This window comes from Panthera leo, chromosome D3 (assembly GCF_018350215.1).
Source record: "Panthera leo isolate Ple1 chromosome D3, P.leo_Ple1_pat1.1, whole genome shotgun sequence".
NCBI lineage: Eukaryota > Metazoa > Chordata > Mammalia > Carnivora > Felidae > Panthera > Panthera leo.
Genome location: NC_056690.1, coordinates 11,901,103 through 11,915,855, shown reverse-complemented (window position 1 = coordinate 11,915,855; position 14,753 = coordinate 11,901,103). Strand labels below are relative to the sequence as shown.

General features: G+C 49.6%; 1 long non-coding RNA gene and 1 pseudogene across 1 annotated transcript in view; both read right to left on the bottom strand.

Moving 5' to 3' along the window:
* Positions 1 to 14,753, bottom strand: part of LOC122203863 — a 119,886-nt gene that overhangs the window by 49,306 nt on the left and 55,827 nt on the right. The window lies entirely within an intron of this gene.
* Positions 11,908 to 12,070, bottom strand: LOC122204322 (annotated as a pseudogene).

Below are 14,753 nucleotides of genomic sequence, written 5' to 3'. Positions count from 1 at the left end.
ACCCCCCCCGTCCCCCCCGTGAAACTAACTTGTCCATAGGTGAAGATTTTCTGTGAATGGGGAGAAAAGGAGACAAAAGGAAACCACATGGAATAAAAAGATGAAAAGAAGCGAGGAGAGGAAAGGAGCAACCCACCCCCTGGAGGCTTTGGGGGCTGCTTCAAAACAGACACAGAGTGAAAATCTGCAAGGAAATAGAGCATCACAGTCCCCTAGCCGCTTCCCTCGGACCCTGGGCTTCCTCCTTCCCCCTCCCAACAACCACAGAAAAGCCATTTCTGGGCTGATGGTGCCCAAGAAGGGGCACTGGATGGAGAGTCAAAGACCTTGGGTAAGTTTTCTTTCCTCTTCAAGTTTCCTTAACTGAGAGACTGTTAAAAGAAGTAAGAGGAGAAAGGAAGAAGGGGAGAGGAGGAAGAAGAAGGAGGAGGAAAAGAGAAGGGAGGAAAGGTAGAAGAAAATAAGGGAGAGAAACCAAAGGAGGGAGGGAGGGAGGGAGGGAGGGGAAGAGAAGGGAGGGAGGCAGGGATGAGGAGGGAGATAAGGAAAAGGGAGGGGGTAGGGCAGGGAGGGAGGGAGGGGCCAGGGAAGGAGGAAGGAAAGGTTGATCTACAAACTGTATTGACCCTGAAACATTCAAGAAAGGGTCAGGCCACACAGTCCCGGCCCCCCCGACCATTGCTTTAACCAGAGCTTCCTCCCTTTCCCTCTGATTAATGCATTCAAATCCATGCAAATCATATTATTAGAGAACAAAAATTTCCCCCAAGAAACAAATAAACAGCAGGACAGCAACATGACAACTTGGAAGCTCCCTGACTCGGTCTTTCGGGGCTTCTTTTGGTTCCACACAGGGTGCATCGTGGTTAGAAGAACAAGCTTAGGAACCAGACAGACGTGGGTTCAAATCTGGGTGCAGCCGCTGAGAAGCAGGCTGACCTCGGCCAAGTCACCAACTTCACCAAATCCAGTTTTCATGTGTCCAGCAGGGGAACAGTAAGGCTACTCACTCCCGGGACTGCAGGGGGACACGAGTGAGGTAGCCCTGGGGAAGCACTAAGCACAGCACTTAGCACATGACAGGTGCTCTGTAAGCGGCGGCTGCTGTAACTGGTAAGACATTTCATACCTATCCCCAGTGTGGGGTAAAAAAGATTACACACACGCACACACACACACGCACACACACACCCTTCCCAACTGGGCGCAAGGTCCCCCGGGGCCACCTGCCTGCAAAGCTGGCACACACAGGCCCGGGACTTTGCCCCGAGCGATGTGCTGGCCAGAAGACCACCCACTAGGAACCAAGCTTCTCCTCAATGTGCCGCGTTGGTCCACTGCCGACTTTGGCCCGCTTCTCTCTTTTCTTAGACGCCGTGCGCTCTCTCGTCGTACATGAAAGCGAAAAGATGTGATCCAGCATGCAAGTTTGAAGTCCTCTAGAGGATTTCAAATCACCTCCCTAACCGGAGGGTCCTGTTTGACGTGAGGATGGGGTCCTGGAGCCCTTTCCCACCGTTGCTGAAGTCAGTACAGGGGAGGCTAGTAGGGACCAACATGCCGGAGTCCAGACAGGAAGAGGCTGAGGGAGGGAGGGACTTATCCAGGGTCCCATAAGAAGTTAGTCGAATATTCCCAAGCTGGTCACGCAGGCCACTCTAGCCCTCAGCACGGATCAGCCGCTGCGAGCCAAGCCAAGTACCCCCTCCCCCGCCCAACTCCCCGGAGAGCCCCGTTCTCCTAGTCCAGACCGCTCTGGTGCCATGTTCTCAGGGCCCGCCTTCCAGCCACCTGCTCTGGGAAGCCAAGGTGTTCCCCAAAGCTAGACATTTAAAACAATCTCTAAGGGTGAATATCTGAATTAACTTATGGAAACATTTCCCAAGGGGACCGCCATCCAGAACAGAAAGAAGAGAGAAGGCGATCCTGGGGAGAAGATGGGTGGGAGGACACTCCAGGAAAGCCCGGAGGAGGGAGGAGCCCCACAGGGAAGGGGGTCCTGAGGTCAGAAGAAGGGACAGGCATCAGCCTGGCAGAGTAGCTAAAGCCGGAACCAAGGCCGACAAAGCCGGCGGTAGACGGTCCTCAGCACTCTGTGACCGCGCAGGCCTTTGCCTCCCATACAACCTGCACAGGCCGATACCCTGCTTCAGGCTATAGTGTAAATGTCTGCTTGCCTGTCTCCCCACTTACCAAGTTGAGAGTTCCCCACAGCAGGCGCCGAAGCCACTAGCTCGTGGCCTGGCGGCATTGATTATGACCACGGCCGCCAGGACTGACATCTCCAAAGAGGCACCTCCCTAAATCCATTCACTAGGAAGGCACTCGCTGACACCTGCTAGGGGTTGAGTGGTGGCCTCCCAAGAAAAGGATATGGAAGGGTCTAGTCGCCGTCAGGACGACCTCATCTAGAGGCACGGTCTTCGCCGACGTGGTCAAGTTAACACGAGGCCGTGCGGGGGTGGGATCAGCTCTGATGCAATATGACTGAAAGGTATCCGCACACAAGCAGACAGACAGACAGACTCAGGGGAGAAGACCGTGCCAAGCCGGAGGCAAGAGGCTGGAAACGTGCAGCCAAATGCCGAGCATCGCCGGCCCGGCCGAGGCTGGAAGAGGCAAGGAAGGATGGTCCTGCAGACGCCGTGATGTCAGCCTGCGGCCTCCAGAACCGGGAGAATACATTTCAGTTGTTTGAAGCCGCCCTAGGTTGTGGTTCTGTGTCACGGCAGCCCCAGAAAACTAACACGAGCCCCGAACTTTGAAAAGGAACTTCAGGTTCATTTCTAGCCCAGCATTGCCGTTCTGTGGAGGAGAACACAGAGGAGGCCCAGAGAAAGGAAGGCACGCGCCCGAGGTCACCAAGGCTACGCGTGCCCACGCCTGGCCTCCTCTCCCAGCCCGGGGCTTGGGAGATGCTGGCTTTTTCTTGTCATCACCAGGCCCCCGTCCATCTCAGTGCCATTATCATTTATTATTTCAGCAAGAAGGGAGAGGCTCGGGAGCCTGCGCGGTTTCCAGCTCGGCCGGCGGTCTGTGTTTGCTGGCTTTGCATGAAAAGGGCCAGGCTGTTGGCTCTGCGGGGGGAACAGGCAGACTGGGGGGTGTGATGTGAGTCGTAAGTACAGTGACAAACTGCTCCGGGAATGGCCCGGGCACGGTCTAGCCAACCGGACCAGAAAACCGCAGCGCGTTGGGGGCGCCTGTAAGCGCCGTGTGGTTTCCTAATGCAACGATCCGCCCTCTCCGCCGGGGTGCTCGTGGGTCCGGGGGGACTTTCTAAGCATCCGTACCGTTCCTTGAAGGGGAGGTAGGGTTTCTGCTTAACGGCCTCAAAGATTCCATTTTAGGACACATAATTACGGCCTTTCATGCCAGCCGTGCTTCAAAGGTGCATCCTTTTTGATGGTGCCCAAAGAGCATACGGACAACCTGGGTGAAGACAGGAGGCGGAAGCAATCAGAGCTGAGTCAGGCAGCATCTAGGGACCGGAGCCAGCGTGGACGGGACAAGAGCCATGAGTCAGCCCCTCGGAGAGAGCCTTGCTGGGGCGTGGGCTCACCGGCGAAGTGCCCACAACGGCTCCCCTCGCCTCCAGCCACGATGCCGACCTAAGGAGACAGCGTGAACCTCGGGCCTGCCCCTGTCGCCTGGTTCGAGGTATCGGGACACTGCTCCGAGCCGGGCCAACTCGGGGGAGCCCCGGCAGGCCAAAGGAATACGGCACGCTGAGGCTGGCCTTGACTTTGAAGCCAATGGGAGCCAACTTTCCATCCTGGCTCAGTCGCTAATTTGCCGGGGGACAGAGTCGGTTCACCCCTCTGAACGCCCGATTCTTTGTCTGCGAAATGGGTGAGCGATACCTTCTGGGAGGCGTTGGGACGTGCGGACCAGAAGCTTTACTGTGGATCCCGAAGTCAGATGACGAGCAGATACAGACTCCGGCTAGCTCACTTGCCAGGTGGCGAGCCTTTGGGAAGACCCCAACCTGTCTGTGGCTCGGTCTTCTCATCCCTCGCATAGACCTGTAGTGGACACTGTGGGGTCAAGCCCGTGCCTTTGGACACCATTCCCATGCAGGCTAACCCAATGGCTTCCAACTGTGAACACCTGTGGTTCTTCGCCTGAGGGATGTCTTTGGCCCTCAGGATCCACTTGGCCGGCTCACGGGGCAGGCTGGGAATGCTAGGTTAGGGTAAGGCTCCTGGAGGAGCCCCCTCATGATGGACTAGGGCTGACACATAAGGGCCCCAACTTCCTCCCCCCTCTGGTGAGACAACGCTGGGGCCCATTCTATGCATTCTTCCTGAAGATTCCTCTGGGGACTTCCCTCCAGTTGCCCACGGGAGGGATCCGGATATTATGGGGCCAGGGCTGTGGCTCGACCAGTTTGCTTCCTTTCCAGTGTTGCGGTCTCACTTCCTGGTGATCCTTCCAGATGCCTCACAGGTGAACCACTTACACCCCGACTCCATCCAGCGTTCGGCTCCTGTGGGATCCATCACGGCCACTGCGCACCCCGGAGAGTTAATATAAGGATGAAATGAATGAATCGAGGTAAAGTTCTCAGGACGGCATCTTCCGCACAGTCAGGTCGTGATAACATCGGCTTGAATGTCACGAGGCCTGACGTGGGCTGGCACACGGCACGTATAAGGCAGCTCAGCACGGTGTCGAGGGCACAGAATAAGCCACGGCTGTGTCATCTGTCAGATGTGGAAACTGAGGCTCAGAAGGCTGAGATCACTTGCCCTGCGGTTGTATCCAGTAATGGGTGGAGTTCGAATGAAAAACCCGGATTGGCCCTGCCCCTCATGACCTCTTTATAGGGGGAAAGAGAGGGGCCCAAACCATGGCCCTCAGGGCAAAGCGGTAGGTCCACCTCTGAGACTCCCTCTCCTTGGTCTGCTGAGAATCCGAGGCCCTGAAACAAAGATAGCCTTGGAGCCTCCAGCCTTGCAGATAAGGGGCATGTAGAAACAAGGCTGTGTCTCCGAGTCTTGGCCATTGACCCTTCCCACAGCTATCCATCATCTTGAACGGGGATTTTATGCACCCTATACGCCAATCAACTCCTCAATTACCTCTCGGGAGGAGGGAGAGGCCCAGTGGCATCTGATGTCACGTTTGATTTAGGGTAAGTCACACTTAAGAGGGCATCTGAGGTTAAAGAACAGGGAATTCTGGGCCTGTTTATAAATCAACAGGCTTGAGGTTTTCACCGTTCACCTTCTAGAGCATGGAGCTAACGTTATGACTCATTGGATCATAAAAGAGATCAAATAGCTTCTTGCTAATAATTCTTTCCCTGACCCATTCTCTGGCACATTTGGTTTGTAAACAGAGTTTTAATGGCATCCCTTGGACATAATAACATCATTTCTTTATAGCACCTTGGCCGCCTAGTCACTCTTGGTTATAACCGGGTTTACATTTAAACCTCCCTCATTTGTGGGAGCTAATGTTGTTTGGTGTTTTAAGAACTACTTAAGGCCAGGGATACTGCCCTTGGAAAGGGTCGAACCAGCCCCTTTCAGAACACAGCCCTCGGGTGAGTCCGGCCCCAAAGCCACCGTCCCTCCCCACCACCCACCCCCAGGACCCTGACCTCTGAGATTCCCGATTCCTGCCCCCAGCCCGGTTCTGCAGCGAAACTCGATCCCGCCGGGGTCCTGGGTGACCCCGAGATTGGTCTCCGCAAGTGTCGGGAATGTCAAACGAGCTCTTGGTGCCACATATTGTTTTATGGGTAAGACAGGATTGCTCATTAACTAACCATCACGCAGAGATGCTCTGGGTTTGGAGACACTAAAGGAACGGCTTGGTGACAGCAGAGCAGAGTAGAAAAAGCACGAGAAGAAAGAGTTGAGGGGCCATTAAAGGGATGGAAAATACCCTGCAGGACAGGGCTTCCTAAACTTTTATCCCTTTGGTACCACGCTACGCTTAAGCCAGATCTCAGTGCTCCTCATTCTTATTTACTTGGTGCCCCTTTTGTTCATTTGCTTGTTGAAATTAACTCACTGGGAACACTTTTAAACGCTTGCCGTAAATAAGGGGCAACCATAAAAATCACTACGGGTCCACAATCCGTAATCCAACAGCCCAGGGCCAGACGTGTTTCAGAATTCAGAAACTTCCAGACTTTGGAAACGGAACGCGGTACACACACACCCCCCCCCCCCCAGGACTGCACCCAGGATTAAACGCATTCATACTTCTGCAGCTTAACACTCACATTAATTTGGGTTTAAAAAAGGCTATCAATAATCTCATGGCTGCTTGGGTTCATTATGGCCATCACATGATGTATGAAAAAACAATCTAGTCTCAGAGAATTATGGATTTTGGAATTTCACATAAGGGATTATAAACCTGTAAAGTGGGGGCAGAGCAGTAGGATTGTGGTCCAGCTGGCCACGTCTAAAGAAATGAGCCAGGGATGAGCATGTTAGAACATTCTAGAACCAGCCAGTGCCTGTCTTCCAGATGTACCCGGAAGCGGTGAGACAGAAACAGAAAGGCAGGAACTTGCTCAGGATGGATTTCGATGCTGTTTGATGCCGGGGAGGGACCGTCTCAGTCACATCCAGGAACGTCAGCAGCACTTACGGCACAAATGGGGCCATGCCTGCCTATGGGACAAGCTTAGTAGCACTAGCTAAATAAACATCATGGTATGAACGTTCCGACTAAAAGGGCCTTAACCAACCTTCTATTCCAGGGGTCAACAGACTTTTTCTATAAAGGACCAGAGAGCAAATGAAGCAGTTCTCAACTCTGCCCTTGCAATGCCAAAGCAACCACAGATGATCAGGAAGCCAGTGGCTGCGGCTATGTGCTAATAAAACTTTATTTGCACACACAAGCTGTGGGCCATAGCTCATGGGACCCTACTCTCACCCAGCCTTTAAGTTAACACGAGAAAATAAACCCTAGAGGAGGAGTGATGTGCTCAAGGTGAACTGGGGGCTGGGCCAAAAACAGAAGCCAGCTCTCCCTTTTATGTTGAGAGGCTGGTAGTCAGAAGAAATAAAAGGAGATGAAAATCTCAGCTGCTGTCTTCAACCCCGGGAATCATTTTAAGGGAAAGATTCTAAGAAGTCACTCCCCACATGCAAACAAGAAGCAGATTTAAAGTTGAAGACAAGACAGGTATGAACGGACATTTAGAAAAAACATACTCAAGGCCAAAGAGAAAACACATCAAAGGGCAGCTGAGCAAATCTGTGAACACTCCCCCTCGAGACATCTTGAGCAGGACGATCAAACAATTGATCAAGCAGCCTAGAATTGTCCTACCCCGAGCAAAGGAAGTCTCAAGCTCCCTTTTGGCTCTGGACTACTCAGACCCATTTAGAGGGGAGTAAAAACCAGAGGGAATTTAGCCTAAAATACCCTAGTTGGGAGGAGATCATTTCCCCACTCCATCCAATTCAACAAACAGGTGTTGAGCTCCAATGATGTCCCAGCCACTGGACTGTCCCTGTGGAAGATGCAAACGTGTACGAAATATGGTCTCTCCCCATAAGAAATTTACAGTCAAGGAACAACAGGACCTGTTTCCATTCTCAGAGAATAAGGTTCTACAACGATAGAGAAAGCCTAGTTATGAAACTTTCTGAAGAGACAAGACACCCTTTGAAGGTGCCATGTTCCTGGCAAAAAGAATGGAGACAGAGGAAAGTGGGGGCAATCCAAGGTCACTCTCCGATCAGAACTACCTGGGCAAACCAGATGTTGGTAACTTCAGTGGCTCCCCCTAAAGCATGGCCATGGTAATGGTGAAGGATGCATTATAGAGCCTCTTCTCCTGGTGTCCCAATGCCCCACACCAAGAGGTGGTGGTGACAGATATGGGATTCTCTGCCATGTCAGTCCAAGAGGCCTCCATGAGAAAGATGAGTGAGGGGTAAAGAGAGGGAGATAAGCAGATTGGCAGAACCAAAGGGGAAGAAGAAGAATAGACAAAGAGGAGGGGACAGGAAAAGAGGAAGGGGGAGAGGGAGATCAGAGGGGAACCCCGAGTGGAGAGAGAGGAAGCGCTGTGCAGAATGCTGCTGCTTTGGGAAGTCATCTACTCCCTTTGGGAAGGCCCTGGAGAGCATTAAGTGGGACAGCAGGTTGATTTGACTGGTCTCATAAGACCTCTCTGTCTTCTCCAGAGAAGAAGGCAGAACATGGCCAAGCGAGAACACCCAGGGAGCTGTTGCCATCGTCTTGAGGGAAAGATCGTGGGTTCATCCAGGGCAAGGCAGATGGAGATCGAAGAGAGGGGACAGAATCCAGGAAGCACAAGAAAGTCTATCCTTGGACAGTGACGGGCCACGGGGGTCCAAAATGAGGGCAGGCTTGTGTCCATGCTTCTGGATCTGGGAACTTGATGTCTGCTGGGATGGGAAGGGCAAGGAACAAAGCCGGACTCTTTAGAAGCAAAAGGAATCCCAGGAGCAGCCTCGGATGTAGAGGAAGACACTTTAAGACGCACCAATTCACGAGGCGCCTGGGTGGCCCCGTCGGTTGAGCGTCCGACTCTCGATTTCGGCTCAGGTCATGATCCCAGGGTTGCAGGATCAGGTCCCGTATCAGGCTCTGCACTAAGCATGGAGCCTGCTTAAGACTCTCCCTCTCTGTCTCTCTTTCTCTCTCTCAAATTAAAAGGAGGAGGAGGAGGAGGGGAAAAGCACCAATGAATGAAATCTTCCCCCAAATCCTGCACGGTCAGCATTGCCTGTGACATTTGTCCTCTTTCAGAAAGGCATAAATGGAAAGACACACGTATCTCATGCCTTCATCCTGGGGTACCACATATGGAAAGGAGGGAGGCTGTGATCTGGTCCCGGCTGTAAATGAATCCCACATCTCTTGGGCCACCAGATGGTAAACACCTGTTCCCTAGTTCTAAGGCCTGGCCTTACCAGCAGGTGAGATCCCTGAAAATAGGATCTAGAGGGGTCCCCCCTTTTATCACGCCAGGAAGAGGAAAAAGGCTGTGTTCAGGCTGCTGTGTACTGCAGCACCTGGCTGGCATTTGGGAAGATCAGTCCTTCTGGAGGGAAATGAGGCAGGACAGCCAAGTTCCTAGGATTATATCCCTCGCACCTGGGAGCCTTCTGCCAAATGACCCCAGGGAAGAGTCAGTCCAATGAAAGACAGGTTCCTTCTCCAAGTGAAACTTGCTTCTGGGGCACCATGAGTCCCCTGGAGGCTGAGAGGAGTCACTCTTGAGGAGGCAGAAGCAGGGAGAGGAAACCCAACGTAACAAGGTTAATAACAGCTCACCGCGACGGCACCTTTCATCTGGAGATCTCAAAGCCGTTTACCACCACCCAATTAATTCTCTCAACACCCACTACACCACCAGCCCCCAAAGAAGATGTCATTATCATTCCTTTATGAGCAAGGCAACTGACAGGTTAGTTGGCTGGTTCAAAGCCACAAAACAGTTGTAAGGCAGAAGCCAAATTTGGGATGATTGCCCTCCTCTAATCACAAGGAGCTGGAGAGAAAAGATTCATTTGTAGGAGGGCTCTGATGATTACTCTTATTCATTCATTTATTCATTCATTCATTATTCATCTGTCCGTCCATCCATCCATCCATCCATCCATCTCCATTCATTCATTCATTCATCCATGCATCCATCCATCCTTCTATCCATCCATTCACTCATTCATCCATCCATCCATCCTTCTCTCCATCCATTCACTCATCCATCCATCCATCCATCTCCATTCATTCATCCATCCATCCATCCATCCATCCTTCTATCCATCCATTCACTCATCCATCCATCCATCCATCTCCATTCATTCATCCATCCATCCATCCATCCATCCTTCTATCCATCCATTCATTCATCCATCCATCCATCTCCATTCATTCATCCATCCATCCATCCATCCTTCTATCCATCCACTCATCCATCCATCCATCCATCCTTCTATCCATCCATTCACTCATCTATCCATCCATCTTCATTCATTCATTCATCCATCCATCCATCCATCCTTCTATCCATCCATTCATTCATCCATCCATCCATCCATCCATCCTTCTATCCATCCATTCACTCATTCATCCATCCATCCATCCTTCTATCCATCCATTCACTCATCCATCCATCCATCCATCTCCATTCATTCATCCATCCATCCATCCATCCATCCTTCTATCCATCCATTCATTCATCCATCCATCCATCCATCTCCATTCATTCATCCATCCATCCATCCATCCTTCTATCCATCCATTCACTCATCCATCCATCCATCCATCTCCATTCATTCATCTATCCATCCATCCATCCTTCTATCCATCCATTCACTCCTCCATTCATCCATCCATCTCCGTTCATTTATTTATTCATTTAGCGTGCATTAATTGACATCCTGCCAGGCGCAGGCACTGCGCAAAGTGCGACCAAGACAAAGTCCTCACCACCCATCTGGTGACTCTCCAAACCACTTTCTTTTCCATTACTGGAGGACTTTGCAGTTTACAAATACATTACCTTTTATAGATTCCATGAAATGGAGGGGGTTATTCCTATCTGATAGCTGAAGAAAGACTTGGGCACCAGGCCACATCACAGAACGAAGGTCTGGATCCAGCGTGCCTGGAGCACTTTCACACTTTGCAGCATCCTTCCTGAGCCGGTCTTCCCAGCTCCAGGGAAAATCCCTCCAGCGTCCTGATCGGGTGAAAGGCTTTGCAAATCCTCATCCAGCAGCAAAGCACCTCCACCAACGACCCGTGAGCTGGCTAATGAAATAGACGGACGGATGAAGATACTGCAGTGGATTTTCATGGGAGCACGAGAGTAAAACTTCAGTTATACCAGAAAGACAGCAAGTCTGATGGAATGAACCGAGGTAGACAGAGGCGTGTATCACACTGTCCAGTAAGGCAGGAGGGCAGATGAAGTCAGGAGCTGAATCGGAAACTAGTTTTGTTTCTAATTTTGTGTCTCCTCCGATAGGAGTCAGTGATGATGGCCCCTTTATCTAAGATGCCCACCATCTTTCATAGGTGGGCCTCTTTTCCTCTGTCACTATTGAAGGACACCAAGACTGTAAATGACACAAGGGGCTTCCTGTTCACTCCAGCACCGCGTGCCAGTGAAGAGCAGGGAAGGCATCTCCTGATGACATTTTAACTGTTCAGCAAATCATGCATCCAAAGGCGGCCATGACAACCTTCTCTGGGGAGACTGTGAGCTCCCTGGGGATGCGGCCATCTCGGTCTTACTTAGCAAACATGTTCTTTTTTTCAATATTTTTTAATTTTTGTCAATGTTTATTTTTCAGAGAGAGAGAGAAGAGAGACAGCGCATGAGTTGGGGGTGGGGGGGAGCGGGGATGGAGAGGAAGAGACACAGAATCCGAAGCAGGCTCCAGACTCCGAGCCGTCATCACCCAGCCGACATGGGGCTTGAACTCACGAACCGTAAGAACGTGATCTGAGACGAAATCGAACGCTTCGCCGACTGAGCCACCCAGGCGCCCCTAAGCAAACAGGTTCGAGTACGGTGCCTGTCACATTGGTGGAGGCACGCCACCAATATTTGTTGAGGGGAATTAGAGTCATGCATGCAAAGTCCAAATTCTCCGGGGAAAAAGGAACGCGTCTAGTGTCAGTGTCTTCATTAATGTAAGGAGTAGAGCATCCAAGAAAACTAGCAGGCTTATGCTAACCAATCAACCCATTCCCTTCCCTTAAGGAATTATAACCAGGAAGGCACTGGGTGCACAGGAGATAAAGCAAGGAGGTGCAGGTTGGGTGAAAATCGATGGCACTTGGCAGCTCCCTCCACTACAGGGAGAAATATGCTACGTGGTCATACCCTTGATGGGGTGTAATGAGCACGGCAACTGACCTCTTATGTGGCCTTTCTGCCCCAAACCCATAACCTCAGTCTAATCATGAGAAAATCATTTGAGATTCTCAACTGAGAGATATCCTCCAAACCCCAATTGAGGGAGAGTCTACGAAATCCCTGACTAGCGCTCCCTTAAACTGATAAGAACAGATACTACGCTTGATCTTGGCCAAAAGGCCGAGAAACGATGGACTGGCCCTCCTTTAAAACCATCAAGGTCATCCAAAAGAAGAGAAGTGTGGAAGACTGTCAACGGGCCTAGGGAGACATGACAACTAAATGTAATGTGTTGCCCCGGAGTTGACCCTGGGACACGAAATGGGCGTTAGGGAAAATCAGTGAATCTGAATAAAGTATGGACCTCAGTGATGATGATACACCCGTAATGGTTCACGGACTACAAGAAAGGTACTATATCAACATGAGACGGAATGTTATGAGAAAGCGGGCATGGGATATATGGCAACCCTCCATTCACAATTATCTGTTAATCGAAAACTAGTCTAGGGACGCCTGGGTGGCTCAGTCGGTTGAGCGTCTGACTCTTGATTTCGGCTCAGGTCATGATCTCACAGTTCATGGGTTCGAGCCCCACATCGGGCTCTGCGCACTGACCAGCACGGAGCCTGCTTGGGATTCTCTGTTTTGTTTCCCTCTCTCTGCCCCTCCCTACTCATGCTCTGTCTCTCTCAAAGTAAATAAACTTTAAAAACAGTAAGTAAATTGGGGCGCCTGGGTGTCTCAGTCGGTTGAGTGTCCAACTTCGGCTCAGATCATGATCTCACGGTTTGTGAGTTCGAGCCCCACATGGGGCTCTGTGCTGACAGCTCGGAGCCTGCTTGAGATTCTCACTCTCCCTCTCTCTCTCTCTCTCTTTCTGCCCCTCCCCCCACTCGTGCGCTCTCTCTCCCTCTCTCAAGATACATAACTTAAAAAAAAATAAATAAAACTGTTCTAAAATTAAAAGTCTATTTAAAAATAATCATTGGGACAGCTGGGTGGCTCAGTCGGTTAAGTGTCTGACTTCGGCTCAGGTCATGATCTCACCGTTCATGAGTTCGAGCCCCGCATCAGGCTCTGTGCTGATGGCTCAGAGCCTGGAGTTGCTTCGGATTCTGTGTCTCCCTCTCTCTCTCTGCTCCTCCCCTGCTCATGCTCTGTCTCTCTCTGTCTCTCAAAAATAAATAAACACTGGAAAAAAATTTTTAATAAATAAATAAATAAACGTTAAAAAAAATAAATAATCATCTGTGTAACTGGACAGCATGATGAAAAGAGAAGCAGAACGATGAGAGGGATCTTTTATTATTTTCTTTTTTGGCTTTTTTAGTTCTCCCACCGAGGTTGCACCTTTCTGAGATGGGGCGGGCACAACTGTGTAAAACCTATTCATCACCCATCTATTCCACTCAGAGGTAGCTATTAAATTCACCTGCTCCCCACTTGCTTGATTTCCAGGCTCGTGGGACGGCTAAAGACACAACCGTCACCATTTTTCCCCACAGGGGCTGAACCGTATTGGGGTCAAGCCATTCCGCGGAGCCTCCACACATCCCGTATTCCCCTCCACGTACAGCCTTCAGCCCCAGCCAAGGGCCGTGCATCCACGGGATCACGTGGGAGGACAGACCACCAGCAAGAAATGAGGCGACGTTCCTGGGAAAAGCCACCGCAACCCATCCCCTCTGCTGTCACGGCTCAAGCCTGACGTTGGGGTATTGCCAGCCCTGGCAAATATTTTCTGAGTCCGTGATCACCGTGGCCTCTGCCAAGTAGGAAAATACGGGGAATCCTAAATTAGGCACAGCATATGTCTCCGCCTTAATAACCCTTGGCACTTTTCTGGCACCTTTCATCCAAGGCGTCTCAAAGAACTTGTCCAAACGTTACCTCATCCGGCCCACAACACCCTGGCTATTATTAAGCCCATTTAACAGATGTAGAAACAGGCGTGTAGTGAAGCCAGGTGAGCTATGAGTTGGTGGCCCCATCTCCAACTCAATGGCAGGCTCTGGGAGGAACTGAGGCCCATGAGGGGGGCATCTGTGCACTCAGTAATCAATCGTTTTTGCTTCTAATTTCCTAGCCATCTGGAGAGTGTAATAGTGTATTATATATATATACTATATATAATATATACTATAATATATACCATATATATACTATAGTATATAGTATATATATAGTGTATATATATATAGTGTATATATATACACTATATATATAGTATACTATAGTATACTATATACTATATATACTGTATACTATATATATAGTGTATATATATATACACACTATATATATATACTATATACTATAGTATATATATATAGTGTAAGTATATAGTATATATATAGTGTATATATTATATACATTATATATAATATATACTATATATTATATACATTATATATAATATATGTACTATAGTATAGAATATATAGTATATAGTATATACATTATATATTATATACAATATATACATATAATATACTGTATATTATATGCTATATAATATATATACTATACTATATATACTATATATACATATGTGTATATATATGTATATTATATACATTATATATAATATATATACTATAGTATATATAGTATATATTATATACATTATATATAATATATATAGTATATACTATATATACTATATATATAATAAAAGGCCACAGGGTAACAAAGGGGCTTTGGAGGCACACAGATTTGGGTTTTGTGTCTGAGGCTGGGCTGCTCATGTACTGTGTGACCATGGGGAAGCTATAGAACCACTGTGTGCCTCAGTTTCCCCAGATGTGAAACAAAGAGTAGAAATTAACCTTCTGGAGCACCGGGGCGGGGCGGGGGTGGGGGGGCGCAGTTA